The sequence below is a fragment of the Octopus bimaculoides genome, chromosome 3, assembly GCF_046866305.1.
Source record: "Octopus bimaculoides isolate indiv1 chromosome 3, ASM4686630v1, whole genome shotgun sequence".
Taxonomy (NCBI): domain Eukaryota; kingdom Metazoa; phylum Mollusca; class Cephalopoda; order Octopoda; family Octopodidae; genus Octopus; species Octopus bimaculoides.
In genome coordinates, this window is record NC_142930.1 from 25,773,755 (window position 1) to 25,786,306 (window position 12,552).

Below are 12,552 nucleotides of genomic sequence, written 5' to 3' on the forward strand. Positions count from 1 at the left end.
GCGATATGAGGGCAGGCGTTGTCGTGCAGCAGAAAGAACTCCATGCTGCCAATTAGGTCTTTTCTTTTGAATAGCCATGTTGAGTTGTTCCATCTATTGAACATAGAGTTCCGCGTTGACCATTTGGTTCAGTTCAAGCAATTCATAATGGATAATCCCTTTCCAGTCCCACCATACGCACAACATTGTTTTACACAAATGAAGACCTTATTTCACGCGCGGTGTCGCTTGTTAACCAGAGCTAAGCCATTCCTTACGCTGCTTCATATTGATATACAGGCACCATTTTTCATCACCAGTAACGATTCGGTAAAGAAATCCTTGCTTGTATCCATGAGTTGAGCGGTGATGAGCAAGCAAACCAGTGGAGATTGTGGCTCGTTGATTTTTGTTGTTGTCACTTAAAGCATGTGGAACCTATGCTCCATACTTCTGAACCTTTCCCATCAAGTGAAGATGCTTCTCTATAGCAGTGTGGGAGCATTCCATTTTCTCTGCCAGTTTCCTTGTCTTTTGATGAGAATTTTCGTGCAATAGTTGGTTTAATCGCTCTTCATCGAACTCAACTGGACAGCCAGAACAAGGTGCATGTTTGAGGTCAAAATTTCCATTTTTGAACTTGGCATACCAATCACAAATGGTTCTTTCAGCTATAGCACTCTCTCCATACAGAGCACAAATGTCGCAAGCAGCTTTTGCGGCCTTGGAACCTTGATTAAAAGCAAAAAGGAGGAGGTGTCGAAAATGATTGTTTTACTTAACTTGACGTTCCATTTTAATGATCTGAAAATAAACAAAAATTAACTGCAAAAAAAAAATGTTTCAAAAATAGATTCTAAAATTTTAAAAACCAGTGGAAACTTAGTTGCCAACCCAATATATTTGTGTGATGAACTGCAAAAATTTCTAAAACGTTTTCAGGGCTTCCTATACTGAAGGATTGGTATCAATATCTATAAAACAGAAGATGTTTGTGTGTGTGTACGTGAATGTGGGTTATGCACGTCCACAAATAAGCACGCATGTCGCTCCAATTTTAGGAGGACATTGTTCATAACCCTATCTGTGTTTTTGTCAACTTTTTCTCACAGAGGCACCCGCGTATAGCTGTAAAAATCGATAAACTTTTACCAATTTTGAAGTTTGTTGACATGGCGAAGTCAAATCTGTGCGTACGCGCGTGAAGGAGAGAGAGAGAAAGAAAGAAATAGTGTGTTTGTGACAAGGATCAGAAACAGTGTTTGCCAAGCGTCTAAAAAAAAAAAAATTAAAAAGTGGAAGAGGGAGACAAAGCGGCTAAGGAAAAAAATTTCTCTCACCAAGACAGCGTCTAACAAAAATAAAAAAAAAGGAACGAACAAGTGGAAGAGGGAGACAAAGCGTATTACGAAAGAAAATGTAGCTAAGACAGAGTAAAGTGCATTTTTTTTCTAAAACATGAGATATAGTTTCAAATATAAGATGTTTTTGAAAGACACTATATTCTATAAGATTATATATACTTTCTCACATAACAATTAAAATATATTTCTTTTAAATCGTTCATCTTTCTCCCTCCCCCCTCTCACTCTCACACATACGCACATATACTACTTTGGGAGCGAAAGAGTTTTGTTTATATTTCACAACTATGAAACAAAAACGTATGTAACAATTTGTCAGTCACCCCCTCCCCCCCCAACCCGTTCTTCGGACCACAAAAAGGGTTTGGTAATTTTTCAGATTAACACCCGCACGATTTCCACTAGGGTGTTACGGTTTTAGGGTCAGGGTTAGGGTTAGAGTTAACCTAGAAGGGACAGGCTCCTTATTTTTTGGTTAAGGTTGTTGGTAAGCTTTCCTAAGTTACTCCAATCCAGATCCCCAATGCAAACCTTCAGATCAACCTTCTCCTATGCAGATCTCTAATGCAACATTAAAAAAAAAGAGTCAATAAGTGAAAATAACCAATAAACTGATTCCTTATGGGATTTCCCAATCAAATTGCCAGCAAACCATTTTCAGCCAAACCAATTTCAACGGATTTCGCTCAAATCTGATGTCGATGTTACTTATTTTGGTTTGAAATAAAGGACTTAATCATTTAATAATCCTAGCTTAATCCCGAGCAGCGCCGGGTTATACTGCTAGTAGGTGATATAATGGTATTCATTCTACGTTTCCCATTCAATAACCACTATTTTGCATCCCACTTCAATTTTGTTAGACTGATAAAAAAAATAAATTATACTCAATTGCACAGCTGAGTGATTGATTATTGGTAGGAAAAATATATAGCTACAAAAATCCTTCACCCTTACTCAGCTGTCATGATGCTTATAACCTAGTTTTATGTAAGAAAAGGGTGTCTAGATATACCCATTGTAAGTTAGTGTTAACATTTTAATTATGTAGTGAGTATTAAATACTGAAGACTGAGACACATTCAAAGTAGCCTTATATTTGCTAATAAATTTTCATATATTAATATGCAGGATGTATATATGCATGCGTGATTAAATATGTAGATATTTAAACCTTGCTATGTATCCATCCCCTCCTCCCTTCTGGCTCACCAAACCTCTAGCCCCTTTCTTCCCTTCCTTGTTGGTACTCACCCTTGATGGTGTACAAGATTGAGGAAATAGTAATTCATTGAGTAAACTAAACGATGTACAAGTGCTCCCTGCCAGTTCACACAAATATTCTTTTCAGGTGGTAACACTTACAAGTCCACAGTGTCAGGGTTGTCACAATCAATGTTAGCAGTGAAAGGAAGGACTGGGGAGATTATTGAAATGCTGGAGTGGTGGCATGTAGAGGTGTGCTGCATGCAAGCGGTAAGATGGAAGGGAGCTTTGACGAGATTCCTCATGGGAAAGGAGCAGAAGTTCAAATTCTTTTGAGTAGGTAACCGTTGGAGTGGGTAGTGTTGGCATAGAAATTAGTAGATTGAAATAGTTAGCACGTGTGATAGGGTTAAGCTGAGACTAGTCTTACTCAAATCAACAGTTGCTTTTATCTCTACTTCTACATTATGGGCTGGAAAATGATCAGAAGGACCAGTTTTACAAGACCTTTTGCAGATTACCTTACAAATCATAGAGACTTCATTTTGTGATTGGTGACTTCAATGGACATGTTAGGCAACATTCCCATGGATTCCATGGTGTACATGGAGGTTATGGATTTGGTTCTAAAAATGAAGAGGAAGCAAGGCTGTTGGAGTTCTGTGATGCAAGTTATCTACAGCACTGCCTTCAGGAAACAAGTCATCACCTATCAATTTAGTGGGCATACAAGCCAAATTGACTTACATTCTTACCAGAAAACAAGATAGACAGGAGCTTGTAAATGTAAACTCTTTTCCAGGTGAAGATTTTATATATAACCCAACATAGGTTAGTAGTTAGTGACTTCAAACCTAAGAGCTAGGATTCAGAAAAACTAACTAATCTGGAAATGAACGGTATGGAAGCTTAAAAATCAGAAATTTTTATTGAAGCATCTGATAAGGAGGAGCTAGATACAGCACAGAAGACAAGTGGAAGTTTATATGCAACAACTTACTGAAGCTACAGACTAAATCCCTGCATGGTGTTAAATCATGGCTGGACTGAGGGTGGCATAGTAGTGGAGCAGAAAGACTGGAAAAATGAATTTTATCAAGTAGCTAGGATGGAAGCTAGCCAATAAGTTAATATAGTGCAGGGAGAAGCAGAAAGATTTGCCAATGTTCCAGATCGTAAGACATACAGAATCGAGATATTGTGGGTGAGAAGTGTGGATGAATAATAGTAGACTTGCACTTAGTGATTATCAGAAATAAAGAGGCAAGGAAGTACTACTATGAAAGGCTGCTAAATGTGGAGAGTATTTTGAGAGAAAGGTCTTCTCAATGTGGACTCAAGTGAAGTATGAGCCATCCAAGTTGAAAGTATAATTGATAAAGTAATCAAGGATGTGAAGACAGGAAAAGACCCTGATCCACTAGGAATTACCACAGATATGCTTAAAATATCTAGCAGAGAAGGATACAACCTAGTTACTACTTATAGTCAATCAGGTTGTACAGGAAGGTGTCCTACTCAATGACTAGTGTAGCAGCATTATAGTCATCATCATCATCGTTTAACGTCCGCTTTCCATGCTAGCAGGGGTTGGACGATTTGACTGAGGACTGGTGAACCAGATGGCTGCACCAGGTTCCGAATCTGATTTGGAAGTTTCTACAGCTGGATGCCCTTCCTAACGCCAACCACTTATCAGTTATTACAAAGATAAAGATGCTTTAGATAGAAGCAATTGCTGGACTAGGTCATAAAGATTAGAGTTACAGTATGATTGATTACAAACAGAATTAGACTAGATGAGATGCAGTTTGTTTTTGTGCTAAGAAGGAGTACTATGAATACCATCTCCCTAGTAAGGCAACTGCAAGAGAAATACCAAGCTAAAAGTAAACCATTGTTTTGACATTCACAGTAAATGAATGGCTTGTTAAAGCCATACAAGCCATGTACAGGGGAGTTGTCAGTAGAGTGAGAATTTAAGAGTTCATTAGGGCTCAGTTGTCATTCCCCTCCAATTCATCATTGTCCACAAGGTCATAATAGTGAAATTTAAGACTGTGGTAAATACGATATGCTGATGACCTTGTTCTTATAGAAGAATTGGAAAAGAAATTCCAGGCGTAGGAGTGGCTGTGTGGTAAGTAGCTTGCTTACTACCATCATGTTTTTTGAGATGGTATTTGGAACATGACTGAACGTTCTTTCCTTTCTTAAGATACTAGACTGAGCGTATTTAGACTATTTCCAGTAATCACGTAGAACTCACTCAATTGGCTAGTTACTGTTGTTGTTCGTCTGATCAAGTAAACCCATTATTAGAGACATTCCAACAGCGAGCGTTTTGTGCAAGGAATCTGAGATCACATTATCCAAGTACTTTTTTTAAAGACAGTAAGCGATAATCTGAAGGGGATTTGGCTGCTATTTCTAGCAAGTTGATAAAAAACGTAGACGTTCCTCGCTGGCTGATGGAAGTGTGTGGTATCCTAATAATATGGCGTAAGTACAGAATAATAGATACTAATTTCATAGTTTAGGTCTAACTAACCCAAGCTTAATACCTGTCTCTTTATTCAGAGACGGGTTGATTCATACTTTAACTTCGTAAAAGAAACTGACATGACACTTTCGTTATAAAACACGTTCCAAAACCGGTGAGTTGGCAGAATCCTTAGCATGCCGGATAAAAGCGGCATTTCTTCCGGCTTTACGTTCTGAGTTCATATTCCGCCGAGGTTGACTTTGCCTTTCATCTTGTCAAAGAGCGATAAAATAAAGTGCCGGTCGTGTATTACGGTTGATGTAATCGACTAGTCCCCTCCCGCTAAATTTCAGCCCTTGTGCCTATCAAAATTATTAGCTTGCCAGACAAAATGCTTAAGCAGCATTGCTTCAGACTTTACCTTCATCTTTTCAGGGTTGATAAAATAAAGTAACAGTCGAGTACAGAAGTCTATGTAGTCAACCGAAATCCTCCTCCATAATTTTGGGTCTCGTACCTATATTAGAAACAATTATAAAATATTTCGTGTGCAAGATTCTTGATGTGGATACGTGTGTTGAAAGAAATACAATTAAACCTTGGGAGAGGCATTATGCCGGTAATAAACACACGCACCAATGAAATGATTTAACAAAAAACTAAATACTGTTTATAAATTAATAAAGGATTGAACCAGTGCGTGTGTTTATTACCGGCATAATGCCTCTCCCAAGGTTTAATTATTAAATACTTCCGCGCGAAGTTTCGGATTAGCTAACCCCACCACTCATACTCACACATCATTATCTTCCCGCTACTTTTATTTTTGTCTTTATAATATATATTTTTTTTTTTGGTATTTCAATGAACGGTTCTGAATAAATATTTCTTTAAAAAATTTCACTCCTCCTCACTTCCGTTATTTTTTCTTTTTTTCATCAGGTACGAAGTTCCTAAATCTGAAACGACTTCCGTTTGTAATTTAGCTTACTGCTTAAATTGATCTTGTATAAAATCTTTTACCAAACAAGTACAATGCAGGAATACTTATATTTAAACAAGGCGACTTTCGGAATAGATGTGACACATAAATCAGAATTTCTCCGCCACATTCTATCTCACGCTCTTAAAACTACAAACTATACATTATTTATTACATAAAATCATAAAAAAATGTTGGTAGGAGATAAGCGAAAATATGTCCGCGAGTCCTTAATGAGACTACGTATTCTTGCAGTGGATGCCAGCAAGGAAGAAATTTCGACGGCTTGATATTAGTTGTGCTTTATTTACACGTCACACTCCTCATGCACATGGAGAAATATTTGAAGATAGTTTCGCGATCTTCCTTCTGTTAATGAACTTATGTTTAAAAAATAGCTTGAATGTATGTAGTTTATTTTTTGTGGTTTAAAACATGGAATTGCATTATTAAATATATGTTCTTGAGAGATTTATAAACAAAAGTATTCAGTGCTAAATATGTAGGTAGGAAAACACCCAACTATTTACTCAACACACGAGCGATATTTCGAAATAAGTGCGTAAAATGGTAGACAAAAGAACGATGTATGTTTATTGCTAATAATAAAGTGAGAACACTAAATTGGCATTTCAAATACTTTAATATTTTTCTGACCGCGGTATAATATATATACATATAGATAGTTAAAATATTTAGGAAATATCGGTGTACATTGGAATTAGACACTGAGGGAAAATGGCTGTAACTTTTTTATTTTTTAACTTTGGCGATTTTCGTTTTCGATAATGTGTTCTGTATGTCACGGTCATGCGAGTCCCCCTATAAAAAAAATTTGGACCCCTTCCCCCCACCCCCCCACTTGATATGCTAGAAATAACAGCTAAACGCGGACAACCCAAATCTTGCATTGGTCCAGATGGACTATATGTAATCTGAACCTTTCCCTCCCTTATTTTTTTTTTTTTTTACGGAATCCCACGTTTTAGGTTATGGAGATTACGATTCTGAAAAAAAATTGTTTGAAAAATTTCAATCCCCCCCCCCACCACCACCAAGCAGGCTATTTACATGCTAGAAATAACAGCCAAATCTGGTTAGGGTTAGGGTCAGAGTTAGGGTCACGGTTAGGGTTAGGGTCACGTTTAGGGTTAGGTTTACCCGAACCCTAACTCAAAACCTAACCCTAACCCCGTTTGCCAAAGCGCATTTTTTCCTTCATATTTATTTACATATAATCCATCTGGACCAATGCAAGATTTGGATTGTCCGCGTTTAGCTGTTATTTCTAGCATATCAAGTTTCGTGGTGGGGACTCCACATATGATCCTTTTTCTGTTTCAATATAAATGTAAGCCGTTCATTTTCACATCTAAGTTGCGAGAAGGCTATTCGTACGACCTGAACATGTAGAACACAATGTCAAAAATGAAAATGGCCCCCCCCCCGTGGTGGGGGGTCCAAAATTTTTTATTAGGGGGAATCGCATGACCGTGACATATAGAACACATTATCGAAAACGAAAATCGTCAAAATTAAAAAATAAAAAAGTTACAGCCATTTTCCCTCAGTGTCTAATTCCAATGTCCACCGAAATATCTATCTATATATATATATATATATATATATATATATATATATATATATATATATATATCAATGTGAAACTATTATATTTGGTTTTCACTGAACACTGGTATAAACCGGAAAACTAGGATGCTAGTATTCCCTCAAAGGATTATAGGTCCTTCACACACATATATATGTATACACACAATTTACCAATAAGTATTCTTTGAGAATGAAAGCACATTAACATAAGACACCAGAAAAAACAACATTGTAGACTTCAGCTGGTGACAGGATACTATAAATACCAAATCCCATATGCAACCATTGATCCGACTTAGTGGATCCTTGGTGTGGCTTTGGTATAAAATAGTTAATAAGAATGGCGTTTAAAATTTACAACAGCTATTTTGGTAGAATTTTATATAATGTAGTCGTAAAAGATTACAAAATTTGAAACAGGTAAGATTTTAAATAGGCAACCTGGATATAGCCAACATTTGTTGAGTTAGTGTTGCTTTCAAGTTATATATATGTTCACTACTTATAGTTGAATCACTACCAGAACTAGAGAAGAAATTTCAGGTGTGGAAGCAAGGTCTAGAATCAAAGGGACCTAAAGTTAATTTAGCAGAAACTAAAATCTTAGTAAATAGGAAAGAGGACAATCACAAATCCCTTCAGATAGATGGCCCTGCTCAATATGTAGAAAAAGATCTAAGTAGATACCCCATAAGATGTACCCAGTTACAAACTATGGACATAAAAAGTGCAGTGAATCTGTTCAGTTTAGCTCACATTTTTTGATTAATTTTTTTTTAAACTAAACAGTTTGAAACTTCATATGCTGATGGAACATCTCACACAGAACATGGTTTACTTTGAACATTTTTGATAAAATTTGGTATTTTAGAAGTTATTTCATGTTAAAGTTGTCGTATTTGGGTAATTTCAACCAACTTCTAAAATACCAAACTTTGTCAAAAATGTTCAAAGTAAACTGTGTTCAGTGTGAGATATTCCACCAGTATACGAAGTTTCAAACTGTTTAGTTAAAAAAAATTAAATCTGTGAACCAAACTGAACAGATCTAGTGCAGCAATATCAGAGGAAGGTTAACGGAAAATAGTCTTTGTGTGTGGCAGGTGCACAAGTACAATAAACACTAGAAATCTACGGGGGAAAGCTAAAAGTAGTTGATAGCTTCCATTATCCAGGTGACCAGTAGTGGAGGTGGATGGTCTGAGAATGTAGCTGCGAGAATAACAATAGGCTGGGCAAAGTTCAGAGAGCTACCTTTGTTGATAACAAGGGCCTCTCCCTCAAAGTGAAAGGCAGACAGTATGATGGCTGTGTGTGAACAGCCATGCTACACGGCAATGAAATATGGGCTGTGACTGCTGAGGTGATGTGTAGGCTTGAAAGAAATGAAGCTAATATGCTTTGTTGGATGTGCAATATCAGTGTGCATGTATGACAACGTGAACGTTTTGAGTGAAGAGCTGGGCATAAGAGGCATCAGATGTGTGCAAGAGAGATGATTGTGCTGATATGGCCATGTGATGTGTATGGATGAAGGCAGCTGTGTACAAAGTGTCAATCTCTAACTGTGGAAGAGGTAGACCCAGGAAGACATGGGACAAAGTGGTGAAGCATGATCTTCAAACCAAGATCGTTAGTGATATGCTCTTCAAACTAAGATCGTTAGTGATATGCTCTACTTGAGAAGACTTGTCAAGCCAAGTGAAATCATAATTGAGGCCAATGCAGGTGACTGGCTCCTGTGCAGTGCCACATAAAAGCACCCATTACACTCTCGGAGTGGTTGGCATTAGGAAGAGCATCTAGCTGTAGAGACCATGCCAAACCAGAATGGAACTTGGTGCAGCTCTCTGGCTTGCTAGTTCTTGTCAAACTGTCTAATCCATGTCAGCATGGAAAGTAGATGCAAAATGATGATGATGTGTGTGTGTATTTGTGGACTGTTGGTGATTTTTTTTTTCCTCCTTTCTTTTCCTTTGAACTTTCCTATGTTTCTGAAGAAACATAGGAAATGTAAAACAACCACTCTTTTCCTTCTATGAGCATCTTATTAATACTTTACATGTACTATGTCCTCACATTTTTTTTCTTGTTGTTTTTTTCTCCATTTTTAAAATTAATTATATATACATTTATATAAGTGAAAATTAAAGTTTAGATTTAAATTTAAAATTTATACTGTGTTTTGAGTATGTCCCTGATAGTATGCCGACATAGCGTGTTCACTGCCTATGGCTACCTGGCGTCATCCACCACGGTAATCATCACTGGATCTACATTAGGAATTCCTCAGTGCATATTGAGTATAGAAACAATGGATATGGAAGATAGAGTATACTGGAAACTTTATTTATCACAATGATCATTTCAGCACATCCTACACTGCTCCCTTGTGGGTGAGAAACTATACAATGAATTCAAGTGCATCACCTGAAGAGATACTTCTGCACTGTGAGGTGGACTCTAATTCATTGTATAGTTTCATATCTTCCATGCCCATTGTTTCTACTATACTCAACGTGCACTGAGGAATTCCTAATGTAAATCCAGCGATGATTGCACAATTACCATGGATGACACCAGGTAGCCATAGGTAGTGAACATGCTATGTTGGCATACATGAGGGGGCAGTGCAGGATGTGTCGAAACCATCATTGTGATAAATAAAGTTTCCAGTATACTTTATCTTCCATATTCATTGTTTCTAATATATATTTATATTCTTTTACTTGTTTCAGTAATTTGACTGTGCACCACCTTAAATACTGGAGCACCACCTTAAAAGGTTTCTAGTTGAAAAAATTGACCCCAGGACTTATTCTTTGTATGCCTAGTACTTATTCTGTTGGTCCCTTTTTTTTTCGAACTGTTAAGTTACAGGGATGTAAACACACCAACATCAGTTGTCAAGTGATGGAATAGGGGTGGGGTGGGGGGCAAACAGACACACACACACATAAATATATACATATGTATATAGTCTACCAAATCCACTTACAAGACTTTCGTTAGCCCAAGGCAATAGTAAAAATCACTTGCCCAAGATGCCATGCAAGGAAACTGAACTCAGAACCATGTGGTTGAGAAGCAAGCTTCTTACTACACAGTCATGCCTGTGCCTAATAGATATGATTAATATAAACAGCTAGGCGAAATATAAGACCAAAAAGGAATACTATAGTTGTTACTAATCATTATCGAGGATGCCAAAGCACCTATATTGCAAGAAATAAGAGTTCAAAACTCTTAATTCCATATGAAGCACACAATATATATACACCAACAAGGAATATAACCACCCCATGAATGACTGGATATTCCTGGATGAGACTAGTTTTGCTTATCAGTTGTAACCTCATCAGCAATAACTACTCAATCACTCTATGGTTTAGCTAAATCGGACTGTCAATATATATATTTACCATATAATTTTATAACTGATTTAGTGAAATGCTAATGTGCATATTAAAAATCATACTTCATACTACATTGAAATTTTTGAACTCTTATTTCTTGCAATATAGGTGTTTTGGCAGCCTCAGTGATAATTAAAATGTGTGTGTGTGTCCTTGTTTCTTTCTGTGGAAGAGTGTAGGCTCAAAAGAGTAAAGACTTTTTCAATTCCTAAGTGTTATACTAATACATCTGTTTGTTTTCTACACCACTTGTCTTCATCTTTGTTTTTTTGTGAATTCTCCCTATATATATATATATATATATATATATATATATATATATATATATATATATATATATATATATATATATATATATATATATATATATATATATATATTATGTATGGTGGCTGAGCAAAATTAGTTACTGGGACAAAAATTTGTAACTTTTGCTTTCTCATTATTTTCTCCCTACCTGTTTGAAACCATTACATTGCAAGTATTGCATCATTCTTTTGTACTGTTGCATCATCTTTAGAAATAAAAATTGGTCAGCATGGTTGTTGTTGTTGTTGTTGTTGAAACTGAGAGAGTTCAAAACATAGTCAGGTGGCAGGTCCTTTTCTTTCAAGAATTTTTTTTTCCTCAACTTTGACCTAATTGTTATTGAGGTTGCTAATAAAATATCTTGATAATTTTTTTGCTGTTTAACAATCAATATTCTTTTCTCTGTTGGATTTCAAGTCTTCCCCCCCCCCCCACACACTAGTGTCTAGTTTGATCATTTTTCAAGTTTCAAAGCATGATGTCTAAAATAGGGTAAAAATGAGTTATGTCTAATTTCAATAATTTCTTCTCTTTAACTGCATGCCCCTTGGAAACATTGGATCCTGTCAAACCATACAACCCACACCAGCATGGAATATGGACATTAAATGATAATGATGATCTATATTTATACATGATCAAACTCCAATGTCTGCTTTGACATAGTTTTTATGGCTGGGTGCCCTTCTTAGTACCTACCATTCTATAGTGTGGATGGGTCCTGATTTTTGTTCCATCTGCAATATCGAGGTCACCATGCAGCTTGCAAGATTATGAGCCCTGCAAGAAGTTGGGATCAGCTTAATGTAAGGGGCAAGGGAAAAGAAGATTACTCTGAAGGAAGCAGAGCAGGTTTCTGCAGAGGGATCTACATGGCTACTCACATCTAGTAGGGATAAAGTGGGGGACAAAAAAAAGAGAAAATTATCAGTAGGATCTGCAAGACATATAATGGCAATAAGGTGCCTAGGTGACTCTACAAGACACAGCTTAAGTAGAAGTGGGTGGATGGGTAGGTTGCAAGACCGTATGGAAAAGTGAATGAGAGGTGGGGGAGGCAAATTGCCAAAATGTGTAGGGTTGGAGGGGGGATGAATCCAGCCATGAGCTAGAGAAGACAGAGACATGTGGATGAGTGGTGGGCAGAGCAATAGGAGTATTGATGATTCAGTTGCTGAAGGGGGAAGACAAGAGAGTGGG